Source organism: Tenrec ecaudatus, chromosome 8 (assembly GCF_050624435.1).
Source record: "Tenrec ecaudatus isolate mTenEca1 chromosome 8, mTenEca1.hap1, whole genome shotgun sequence".
Classification (NCBI taxonomy): Eukaryota; Metazoa; Chordata; class Mammalia; order Afrosoricida; family Tenrecidae; genus Tenrec; species Tenrec ecaudatus.
In genome coordinates, this window is record NC_134537.1 from 39,878,554 (window position 1) to 39,890,647 (window position 12,094).

The following is a 12,094-nucleotide window of genomic DNA, read 5'->3' on the forward strand; positions in this document are numbered from 1 at the left end:
CCCAAACCCCTAACATTGCTATATTATTAATAACTAAACTTTAGACTTTACCGATTTTTCATCACCCCCATTTACATCTTCTGTTTCAGGATCTAATCCAGAATACCACAGGTCTTTAGTCTTCAGGTCTCTTTCATCTGCGCAGGTCTGAGACAGTTTCCCAGCCTTTACGCGTTGTCCCTGACCTTCAGGATTTTGAGAGTACTGATCAGAGATTTCGTAGAATGTCCCTCCAATTGGGTTTGTTTTATTGCCATGCCCTTATCACTTCTTCATATCAGGGGCCCACAATGTCCACAGGGCACCAACTAAGGATGTTACCCGGATCACTTGACTAAAGCAGCATCTGCCAGCTCTCTGCACGGTAAAGTTACTGTTTCTCCCTGTTCTGTGCTCTTCGGAAGTGAATCACTCGTCCAGCCCACATTTAAAAGCAGGAGGGAGCTAAGCTTCACCTCCCAGAGTGGGAGTTCATACATACCTATAAATAATTCTTCTGTAGGAAAGATTTGGCTCTTCTCCCCAGTTATTTGCTTATTTCCTATCATTTATTTATATTGGTGTGGGCAAGCATAGAGCCGAGCATGGGAGGGTGAAGAGTGGGTCTAAAAGTGCACAGGCAGTTGACAGGCACCAGGGCTTAGTCAGTGTTACTTTCCTTGATTTCAGGATTCTTTGAGATTCCGAGGCTCATTGAGTCATAGCTAATGCATCTGCTGGAGGACTGGACGAATCACAGATTGATGCTCTGTGTCATACAGCTCTGGAACCAAGAATAGAAGGCAAATGCCTCACTGACAGAGAAATAGTTCCTCTCCCAGAAGCAAATTAAATAAGGGTGACCGAAGATACAGAAAAGAGCTTATATCAGAGCGGAGGAAGGGGACACTTTTAAAAGTTTGTGGAAATATGGGATTTAAATATCACTTAATTTTTCCATGAACTTTTTGAAGTCTCCCGTCTGTGTGCCACACCCCCTTTTTAATCACAGAGCGTGTGCTACCCAGAAGAGTTCCGAATTGGCTCTCTGGAAGAATGAAGAGTAACTGGGAGATGGATGTGAAGAAATGTCACTTGTAAGTGACCATGGATGAGAGGAGAGCTAGGGCTGTATATCTCCTCAAGATGAGTGGCACCTGGCACATAGCTCGACCTCTGCAAATGTTTGTCGGACCAACGCGTGCATGTCTTAGGGATCTACGCCGAGTCCCTCGTGGAGAATACTGAGGGACCACAGAACAAGGAGTGAAGGCAATTCTGCACATTGGAACTTCAAATAAGTCTCAAGCAAATAGAAGCATAGTCTTAAGAAAGGTCTGTGGAGTCGGAATCATGGAGAAGACGCTGACCATCATCTTTAAGCATGTGGGGGAGGGATCATGAAGTATATATATCCTCCAGGTGACTGATACCAAGAACACTGTGGACTGTTCTCCACCAGAGCACTCACTGTGGTGTTCGGTAACTTGGGATCCTCCTCTTGCTTGTCCTCAGTAGCTGTCATCTGGCTTGTGGCAGGGCTGGGGAATTCCAGCTCATCTCAGGGGGTATGAAGCAGGAGGGAGGTCCTGCTCAGTCTCCCTCAGGGGACTCTGGGAATGTGCATTAGAAGAGAGAAGTTGAGATGCCCCAGTCTCAGAGGGTGACTGGACTTTATAAAGCTGAGTTGGCTAAAACGCTTGCAAACAACAAGCAGAACAAGAAGCAGATGCTTCTTCACCATCATCTTGGGCCATTGGCACACTAGAAAGACACTTCTGGATTGCTCCGTTTCTCAGCTTATCTGACCCCACTAGTCTCATTTTAGTTATAGTTTTGCCTAAGTCACCCACAGAAGTGGACAAAAAGCTCCTTCGAATCTGTAAGTGTTGAATTTGCAAGGATTGGTAGAAATGGTCAGGAGCCCTGGTGTCATCCTGTGTTGTTATGCACCAGCTGCTCCTTGAGTTTACAGCACCAGGAGCCCAAAGGGGCAGTTCTACACTGCCTCATAGGGTCGCTCTGAGTCAGAATGGACTTGATGGCAGTGAGCTTGCTTGGGTAGGAATGATTTAATTCAATTTCCTTGTTTTGTAAGCACTCAGGAGAGAAAGGCATGGCTTAAGGGTACACCCCAGTTGGAAGCCAAACTTGGTCTATAACCTCGCTAAAACTCCAAATCTAAGGTGGTTCTTGAAAGTTACATGAGTGCTGCTCCTTTGCTTTGAGTGACTTCAGAGTAACTTCAGCTGCCAGATTGAAGATTGCCCTACCTTTCTACTTATCAGGAAATGACAGTGGCAAACGTGTGACAAAGTGGCAGTGTTAGTCTGGGTACATTAAAGAAACAAATCCACAGAAACTCATGTATAAGAGAGTTTTATATAAAGGTTAAGGGCGCATCAAGAAAACATCCCAACCCAGTGCTGCCCAAGCCCACAAGTCCAACATTAACCCATATGTTCGACACCAATCCACAAAGTCCTCCTCCATCTCACAAAACACACACAATGATGCTGACTGCAGGAGGAAAGCCGAGTCAGTGAATGTGTCTCCACACGGGTGCTTCAGCACCCACAGCTGCATTAGGGTAGGTCCATGTGTCTTCTCCTCGGGGGTGTCTTGCAGGAAGTCAGCCTTACCAACCGAAGCAGGGAACTGGCTAAGTCAGCTGCACCCTGGTCCGACCATCAGAAAGCAAGAGACCTGAGAACTAGAAAGGCGAGGCTCATTGAGCCATTTATCCCTCCGCCCTTCAATGAACCCCACATGTGTTTATCAGCTAGGTTGGCACAGTAAATTAACTACCTCAGTGGCTCACTAAACACACACTGACCGCCCTTGTTCCACATGCTCTCACTGTGTGTGCGTGAAGCCAAGTGCAAAGGCATGGCTGCTGAGCTCCAGTTCATACATGCGCAGGTTTCCCCAAACACAATGTGTTTAAATGTGTTAAACACCAGTGGATGACTGCAAACACCATCTCTCAGCAGGTCAAATGGCTTAGTCTTGTTAGGGAGCCTTCCAAAAAGGGTCCAGCCAAAGCAGTGCTCGAAGGTGACCTGCTAGCTCCGAGGGTTCTGGTGATCGTTTTAGAATACCCAAAGGGTCATCTTGACAGATTTTCTTGAAGGACACAGGGCAATCACCAAAAATTCAAACTCACTGCCATCAAGTCAATTCCAACTCATAAGGATATATAACTTTTTTTGCTGTTGTTGCATTTCCATACTTCCTTTATTTTATTTATTTGTAAAGTTTTGTTAGGACATAATCCACATATCATGCAATTTCATAGAAGAAGAATTGTACAATCGTCACCATAATGAATTTTCGAGCATCTTCTTTCTTATATTCCTTGTTGTTGGTTCCCCATCATTCCCCCTCCTCTGCCATACCCTTCTCCCCAGTAAAAATTCATCTAGTTACTGTCTCTATAGATTCACCCATCCTGGATATCATACATACATACAGAAAAACAAAGAAACAAAAAAGCTAACAATGATAAAATAAAATAGAGAAAACCTCCATAGAAAGGAAAGCAGAAAGTATTGACAACTAGAACAACTTTAAAGTGGATCCAAAGGGAGGTCAACCGATAAGGTGTTACATTTTAATCTCCTTCCCTCTGCCATAGTCTACTTCCCAATGCACGCTGCATGACAGCCAGGCTGTTCACATCCCTGGTCTTGTCCAGAGGGGCTCACTGGAGGCGTAACCCATTTGTATTTCCTCTTCACTTTTTAAAAAAATGATACAACTTTCCAGTGGGTCCAAAGGGGGATCGAGTAAGATGAGGCCATAACTCTTTATGGGAGTTGAAAACTTTATCTTTCTCCCTCAGAGGGGCTGGTGGTTTCAAACTGCGGCCCTGGCACTTAGCAGACCAATGCATAACCACTATGCTGCTAGGGGTCCTCACAGAGGCTGATTAAAAAGAAGTGTTTTAAAAACTGCCGTGGTGAGAAGACTGCCAGGGGAGTTGCACTGAGGATTTTCCATTGTGGCAATGTACCTGCTCCTCTTTTGAGGGTAGTAAGCGCTGTCCAAAGAGAGTTTTGTTGGATGGGGGAGAGGGGAGGGAGGGGAAAAAAAAAGAGGACCTGATGCAAAGGGCTTAAGTGGAGAGCAAATGCTTTGAGAGTGATTAGGGCAAAGAATGTATGGATGTGCTTTATACAATTGATGTATGTATATGTATGGATTGTCATAAGAGTTGTATGAGCCCCTAATAAAATGTAAAAAAAAAGAAAAGAAAAGAGGAGAAAAAATGATTAGAGCAAAGAATGTACGGATGTGCTTCATACAATTGCTGTATGTATATGTATGGACTGTGATAAGAGTTGTATGAGCCCCTAATAAAATGTAAAAAAGAAGTTTTGTTGGAAAACTTGATCCTGTTCTCTTTATAACCTTGAGGCTTCTTTTTCCCTAAAAAGCATCAAAGAACATTTCAAAGAAACATGATGTAAGTGCCTGGAGGATACCACACTACTGCTGTGATATGGCATAAACCAAAGGGTGCAACTTTTTTCTGAGAAGGGTTACAAAGGTGGAAATAGTACCTTCAGAAGTGTGTAGGGCTAGATGGAGATTGTCTGAAGAAATAAGGACTTTGTATGTTGAGATTTTTGCTTAGTAAAGGTGATTATCGTCTTGTACCAATTTTTAAACGATCTTCATGTGTATCCCTACTCCTCTCTCAGCTTCCATGTTGCTGGGATGCATGTTGCTATGCCATAGGTATTACAAATACCAGCAAGGTCACCTAGGGTGAACAGATTTCAGTGGAGTCTCCATACTAAGAACAGACTGGGAAAAAGGAATGGGTGGTCAATTTCTGATGGGTTATCCAGTGCAAACCTTAGAAATAGCAAAGTATAGAGCCAGGAGATGAGTCCCTAAGGTTGGAAGACATTCAAAAAACACCTGGGGAAGAGCCGTCTCCTCAACTTGGAGTGAACTTTAATGATGTGGATGAGCAAAGCTTTCAGGATCTTCATTTGCAGTTGGGAACAACCCAGAATGAGATCCTGTGGAATGAGGAACCCCATTGCTAATATCAGGTGGAGCTTGGCTGAAATCAAACAGTGCCAGAAAGATATTCACTGGTTTTATTAACTATGCAAAGACATTCACTTGTGTGGATCATAAAAACTTATGAATAACATTGTGAAGAATGGGAATTCCAGAACACGTCATTGTGTTCATCTAGACCCTGCTGTACACGATCCAAGTCCTTAGAACAGGACAAGGGAACACTGCACGGTTTAAGATAAGGAAAGGTGTACCTCAGGGTCTTGCTCTTTCCCATAGTTATTAAATCTATATGCTGAGTAAATAACTCATGAGGCTGGCCTATGTGCAGAAGAATGTAGCATCAGTATCGGCTGGAGGCTTGTTGACAACCTTCAGTATGACCCTACCTTGCTTGCTGAAAGCCAAGGTGATTTGAAGGGAAAATAATCAAAACACCTCCACACAGGAGCAATCAGCAACATCAAGATCAATGGAGGAAAGGTGGACACTGTCAAGGATTTCATGATGGTTGGATCCACAATCAATGTTCATGGAAGCAATAGCCAAGAAATCAAATGATATATCGCACTGGGAAAATCTGCTGCACACACACAAAGACTCTTTAAAGTGTTAAAGAGGAGAGATGCCATTTTGAGGACTAAGGTGTACCTGACCCAGCCACGGTCCTTTCAGTGGTCTCCGAAACCAAAGAAGACTTGCTGCCTGTGAGCCATGGAGTTGTGAGGAATGGTGAAAGTACCTTGCACTGTCAGCAACACACACACATCTCTCCTAGAGGAAGTACAGCCATAATGCTTCTTCAAACTGAGGATGGTGAGCCCTTGTCTCATGAACTTCGGGCATGTTGTCAGGCGAGATCAGTCCTTGTAAAGTAGAGGGGCTGTGAAAAGGAGAAAGACCTTGAGTAAGAAGGATATCGGCACAGTGGCTACAACAATAGGCTCCCGCATACCAATGTTGAGGTTGTTTAGTACAAAGCAGTGTCTTGCTTGTTGTACATAGGTTTGCTAAAGAGTTGGAAATGACAAAAGGGCACCAAACAACGTGTGTGTGAAAAGACTTCAAAACATTTGTGAGAAAATTCCATTATTTTTCTATTTTATTTTCCACCAAATCTTTGAGGTCCCCTGGGTGTGTGTGTGTGTGTGTGTGTGTGTGTGTGTGTGTGTGTGTGTGTGTGTGTGTAATAGAAACGTGGGCTATTGACACAAAAGAGAAGTGTGACTCAGCCAGCAACCCTCTTTCACTGGATACCACTTGCTACTGAGTCTGTTCCACTTCGCGATGTCCCCAGGTGAGTCAGACTCCATAGAATTTTCAATGGATTTTTTTTGGAAGTAGTTTGCCAGGACTTTCTTTCAAAGTACATCTGTGCAAACTTAAACCTCACGTCTTTTGATTAGCAACCAGTCCTTTAACCATCCCCTCATTTAATACAAGCTCCCCAAAGAGTCATGCATTTTTCAATCACCTCAAGGATGATGGGCACACGACACTAACCAGGAACCAGGGTTTCATTTTGAAGTACAATCAGATAAAAGCCTAGGAGTTTCAGCTAGCAACTCAAACTTAAAATGTCTTTTGAGATGGAACAAGCCTCATAGACATCACCATGTAAGGCTTAGCAGCGAAACCATGACGATCACCACCTTGGTTGCCATGCAACAATAATATCTTTCCCTAAGGAATAAACCTTTAAGGTCAAATCAATTCCAACTCATAGAGACCCCGTAAAGCAGGGTAGAACTGCCCCACAGGATTTCCATGGCTGTAACGTTTACAATTGTGGGGCTGGCAAAGCACATTGAAAGTACGATGGACCGTCGAAAGAACAAACAGATCTCACTTAGAAGTACAGCTAGAACGCTCCTAAAAGCCAGGATGGTGAGGCTTTGTCTCACGCACTGGACACGTTGTCAGGAGAGAGCGGTGCCTGGAAAAGGACACCAGGCTTGGTAGAGGGTCCACCAAAAAAAGAGGAAAGCCCTCAACAAGATGGACTGACACAATGGCTGCCACACCAGCCACATATTTGCAAAAGCAGACGGCTCCAACTTTCTCCCACAGACCAGATGGTCAGTAAACACTTACACACCGCACCACGAGGTTTCTCCTCTAAGTTATAGAGAAGAAAACCCCAACGGAAAAACAAAAGCAAAAACCACCAGAGTAACAGTTGGCAAAGGCCTCAGAGGTGTACGTTATGGAGCAGAGAATCGATGTTGGAAGACGATTGTTGTCAGGTGTTATCAAGTTGACTCGAACTATTGACCCCATGCACAACAGCATGTCCTGCCCTTCGCCCTCCTCACAAGTGTTGTTATGTCTGGGCCCATTGTTACAGCCGTGGTGTCATTGTGTTGGAAAGCGAGGCCCCTCAGAAAGAGTAAGACTTGGGTTCGGACTTACAAAGACACACTCAGAGAAGCACCTAAAAATGAAAGTTAGGAAAAACAATTAGGAGGGTATGCAAATTTCGGGGTGGGTGGGAGTAGGGGAGGGATTAAATTGAGTAGGAAGGTCAATGATGAGAGACTTAGTGATGATGCAAAGGGACTCACAGCCAGGCACCAGATGCCCAGCTTCTCAAGTAATGAAAGCAGAATGAGCTCTGTCCTGTCCTCGCAGCTCAAGGCGAGATACAAACAGTACCCAGTGGTGAGATTTTAAATGCCAGGAAGGGGAGAGTACGCGAGTCAATAGCTATCAAGAGGAAAAGTACGGACTTCGTTGTTAAATGTTTCTGAATAAACTGCAAAAGTACGAGAATGATGTTTTCTACCTCCTGGCCTGGAAGTGGGGGGAGGAGACTCAAGAGACCCTTGATAAGCTTAGGCCACTGCAGTGTAACTGCCTGGAGCCCAGTAAAAGTAAGCCAGCAGCCAGAAGGAAATAAGAAGATTCCTGTGTGTACTGTGTGTACCCCTTTCCACACCCAAGACTAGCCTCCAGTCTCTAACTTCAGAAATACCCATTTAATTTCTAAATACAACTAGCTACACACATTCCGATTTTTCACTTCCTTCTTAGTTTTCACCATTGCCCCCACTCCCACCCCCATCTCACACTTTGCTTAATTGACAATATCTCCAAGGAGTGGTTTTACACTTTTGTATATTTTAATGTCTATTGTTCTCACTTTTTAATTCCTTTGTGCTTCCCAAATAGTGATACCTCATTTTTTTCATTTGGTGCCTCATGTAAAATTTCGGTTTAATTTCTGTATTTGTCCATCTGCACACACATGTCCAAAGGACATTACATTCTATGAGACAGTAATCTATATTAAAGTCTATATTTTTGCCTTCTCTAGTTGCTTTTGATCCATTAGTCATTCATCAGTAGACCTCTTTAGTTCAACAATTATCATATTTCATTAGCTATATTGTATCTCCATTCCCACTCAATTCATAGCCTCTTCAATCTCTTTTTGTATTACATTTATTGAAGCTTTCAGCTCCTGGGTTTTCAGCCTTCCTTTTCTCAAGGAACATTTACATTGCACTTGTTCCAATTGACGTTTCAGTACAATTTGAAACTGTTGTGCAATGAATGATAGTTTGCATAGATATAATCATGCTTGATAAAGTAGCAGCGGAAAAAGAGGAAGTTCCCTAAACAAGATGGATTAGCTCAGTAGCTGCAACAATAGGCTCAAAGGAACAACTGTGAAGATGGTGCAGTGTTTTGCTTTGTTGTACATAGGGTCAGGGTCAACTTGATGCCACTTAACAACAACCTCTATATGTATTTATATACAAGGGGAGACACCCCCCCCCACACACAAAAACCCACCCTGAATTGTGCTGGGTGGAGTCGAGCTTTCATAGTACACATTTCCCCCCTAGGCAAGTATCAAGCAACTCACTCTGAGTTAGTGCACCCTGTGGCGTTACCTGGGAAGGTTCTCTCTGGTCACAGTGAATTTTTTCATAAAGCAGTTTCGTTTGAACCTTGTTCTTTTGTGGTGGCTGATTTAAGAGAACAGTATGCAGCTGTGAAATTTTGTTTTCTGTTCAGGAAAAATGCTGCAGACACTGTTGTGATGTTGAACACAGCTTACAAGGACAGCTCTATGGGAAAAACTCAAGTGTATGGAGTGATTTTTCTCTTTCCAAAAAAGATGAAGTGTTGATTGATGACAAACCTCATTCTGGATGTCCGTCAAATTCCTGAATGGACAAAAATGTCGACTGGTAGTGCATTCGGAGTTCGTTCCACCAGGTCAGAGAGTTAATCAAGCTTTCTATTTAGAGGTTCTGAAAAGATAGCATCACAGTGTGTGACAAAACAGTGTGCCAGTGGTTTGTGGCAGTGGTTTGTGGCAGATGGGTGTTCCCACCATGACAATGCACCTGATCATGCAGCCATCTCAGTGTGCCAGTTTTGGCCAAGAAAACAGCCTGCCTCTCTTGCCCCACACACCTTACCTGACCTCGCACCATGAGACTTCTCTTTGTTTCCATGAATGAAGAGGGACATGAAAGGACAGTGATTTGACAACATAGAAGAGGTGGAGAAAAACAAAAACGAGGGAGGTGCCGTCAGCCATCCAAACAGATGAGTTTGAAAAGTGTTCCCAAGAATGGAATGGCAGATTTAACAAATGTATTGAGTGTAATGGAGAGGACTTTGAAGGTGATAAGGTTGTTTTGTTTTAAAAAAAATTAAATACATATCTTTGAAGAAAAGTTCATTTGGTGGGGGCTACCCCCTGGTATTCCCACCATGGGAAAGAAAAGAAAACCTACTTCAATTGATGCCACAATGCTCTCTACTCGCATGGAGGCCCAGCTGATGGCTCCCAGCCTTTTCCTCTATACTCCTACTGCACTCAGGCTGTCACTTAGCATCTTTCTTCTGGACTGTGATACTTATTACCGAATAGGTGATAATCTTTCCAAAAGATAGGCCCAGAAAATAGTGAAAGCATAGCTGGATCTTCCAGAAAAGAGGAGTAAAGTAGGAAAACATGATCTTTACAAACAAAACTAGATCTAAATTTTTAAAAGCATCTAAGGAGCCACCCCAGCAGTCAGACTGGTACTGGCTATGGGGCAATTGCACACATACTTCCTTTGCTTCTTGACATTTTGACCTTATCACTATCAGTGGGCAAATAGGGCCTTTCGATGCTACAACTGGGCCGGGGGCCAGCGTTTAGATCCGAGACCAATGAGGGCGATGTTTGTCTATACCTGTCAGGTGTTCCAGTCTCTCAGAATGCATTAGGGGAGCGGTCTTTCTGTCAGAGAAGAACAGCAGATTTGTCTGGTTTCTTAAGCATTGTAGGCTGTACAAAAGGTGGGCCTAGTAGGGAGGAGTCACCCGAGCCAGACAAACCTGAAGTCAAGACTGCTGAGAAGAAGGAACTATGTGAATTGAAGCCCACGTTGCAGGAATGCATCAGTCAAGCTCCTAAGCCAGTATATACATATGTAGAAAAGATAAGTATATGTGTGTCTGTCATATATACTTATATATACATACTTTTTTTGTTATTGTTAAGAAGAGGAAGACCCTTGAGATAGACTGATGCAGTGGCCACCACAATGGGTAAAGTCTACAACCTAACAGGATGACAATTGTGAGGATGGTGCAGAAGAGGGCACTGTTTTGTTCCATTGTATGTAGGGTTTCTGTGAGTCAGAACCAACTCAAAGGCACAGCATATATATCTATATATATATCTATATAAAATCTCTAGATTGATTTGGAACTTTTAAAATCAGCATCCCTGTGGAGAATTAAAGTGCTAACATTAGTCAGGATAGAACAGGTTTTGTTGCAAGAAACAAAAAAAAAAAAAAAAGAAGAAGCTATTACAAGGCCACGCCCAGCTGAGCCAATGGCAAATTTGGAATTAAAAATATCTGCCTTCCTCAAGCAAGCACTTGATAAACTGACCCTGGGAAAGGAAGAAGATAAGCAGGAAGAAGAACTTGATGGAATTAAGACTGGGACCTCGCGTAAAAACGGAGGGTGCTCAAAGACCTATCAGGATTTAGAGTCTGGAAGAAATCGGTGTGCATCATTCTGGAGTACCTATTTCCCATGAAGGGATGGAATGCTGGAATTCCTGTAGGAAATTCTGACTTTAACACATTTTAGTCCAAGAGGGAAACACTTTGGACTAAAAAGGATGCTGGGGGGAAAGTTGTCCCATGTAGGCATGACTGGCGTCAGACAGCCGGTGAAGACACCATTTCAATATATGCTAAGAATTCACTTCCAGAATTTAGTCAAGTAGAAGCCAATAGTACATTGTTCTCATTGTACTTGAAGGAGAGAAGGAATTCCATCACAATGTGAAAATACGGGGCGTGATAGACTTAAAGCAAAACGACTGAGATCACCAAGAAAACAGCAGAACCTATGCAGTGGGCAAGCCATGAAGTGCCTGCAGCCCGAGGCCAGGAAACAAAACGAAGATCCAGTAGATTGAGTGGAAGGGGCATGGGGGACTAAAACAATCTCTTGCGATTTCAGAACTCCCCAGCGAGATGTTCTGAAGCTGTGGCTTGCTGCTGTGATCTTATTTTGTTTTGTTCAAAGGCTGGTATTTCAGGGTCAACGACAGTAGGTTATTAAAAACAAAACAAACAACCAAAAACCATCTAAGGAAATGGCAGCAACAAAGATGTGTACCACTCCTGGCTCTTGTCTCCAGCTTCCTGGCAGCCAACATTTCCCTGCTATAAAAGCTGTAGAAATGAACTTGGGATTGCAAAATTTCCTCACAATGCAATGGGAAAGGATGGCATTTTTTTTTACTTAGAAAATTGAAGCGAGTCCTTTTTTTCACTGACTGGCTGTTACAGTCAAAGTGGGTTTTCATTGTTCTTATCTCTCTTTCAGAGGAAGGATGTTCTCCAATTTGAAATGCAAGCAATTGAGGGAGATAATACATTTTTTTAAGCAAGCTAGTTCAAGAAAGGGTTCTCAAGGTTGGCTTGAGAAATTGAAGAGAATAAATTCTCTTAATAATCTCAAAATCTTAGAAGTGAGAGCTGATAGCAGATTGAAAAGTGCTTCCCACACTTCTTGAGAGATTATTATCTAAGAAGAGGACGTG

General features: G+C 43.2%; 1 pseudogene; it reads left to right on the forward strand.

Moving 5' to 3' along the window:
- The first annotated feature begins 1,332 nt into the window (after positions 1–1,332).
- LOC142455364 (cysteine and histidine-rich domain-containing protein 1 pseudogene) lies at positions 1,333–11,487 on the forward strand (annotated as a pseudogene).
- Positions 11,488–12,094: the final 607 nt, after the last annotated feature.